Below are 931 nucleotides of genomic sequence, written 5' to 3' on the forward strand. Positions count from 1 at the left end.
GGGGGTAAAAAGGAGGAACAAATGTAATAATCTGAACAATAAAGATTTAATTTATAAAAAAAAGATGTCAAAAAATAAAAAGATAAATGCTGGTTAAAAAAGAAAGAAAGAAAAGAAAACACAACAATTCAAATCTATGGGACACAATGAAAACAGTCCTGAGAGAGAAGTTCATTGCACTACAGGCCTACCTCAAAAGAAAACCAGAAAAACTGGTAATACGTTATCTAACCTGAAAACTTAAAAAACTAGGAAAAGAGCGATGTCAAAAAATAAAAAGATAAATGCTGGTTAAAAAAGAAAGAAAGAAAAGAAAACACAACAATTCAAATCTATGGGACACAATGAAAACAGTCCTGAGAGAGAAGTTCATTGCACTACAGGCCTACCTCAAAAGAAAACCAGAAAAACTGGTAATACGTTATCTAACCTGAAAACTTAAAAAACTAGGAAAAGAGCAACAAGAAAAGCCCAGAGTAAGGAGAAGAAAGGAAATAATAAAGATCATAGTGGAAATAAATGACGTAGAGACCAAACAAAAAAAAACACATCAGCAGAACCAGGAGCGGTTCTTTGAAAGGGTAAACAAGATTGATGAATTTCTAGCCAGGCTCACCAAGAAACAAAGAGAGGACCCAAATAATCAAAATCAGAAATGAAAGAGGGGAAGTAATAACCAACGCCACAGAAATACAAAGGATTGTAAAAAAAGAAAATCACAAACAATTCTATTCCAACAAATTGTACAACCTAGATGAAATGGACGTATTCCTAGAAAAATACAATCTTCTGAGACTCAATCAGGAAAAATTAGAAAACCTGAATAAGCCAATAACTACTGATGAAATTGAAGCAGTAATCAACTTTCAGCAAACAAAAGCCCTGATTCAGACAGCTTCACTGGGGAGTTTATCAAACATTCAAAGAGGAA

This window comes from Myotis davidii, unplaced genomic scaffold, assembly GCF_000327345.1.
Source record: "Myotis davidii unplaced genomic scaffold, ASM32734v1 scaffold1104, whole genome shotgun sequence".
Lineage (NCBI taxonomy): Eukaryota > Metazoa > Chordata > Mammalia > Chiroptera > Vespertilionidae > Myotis > Myotis davidii.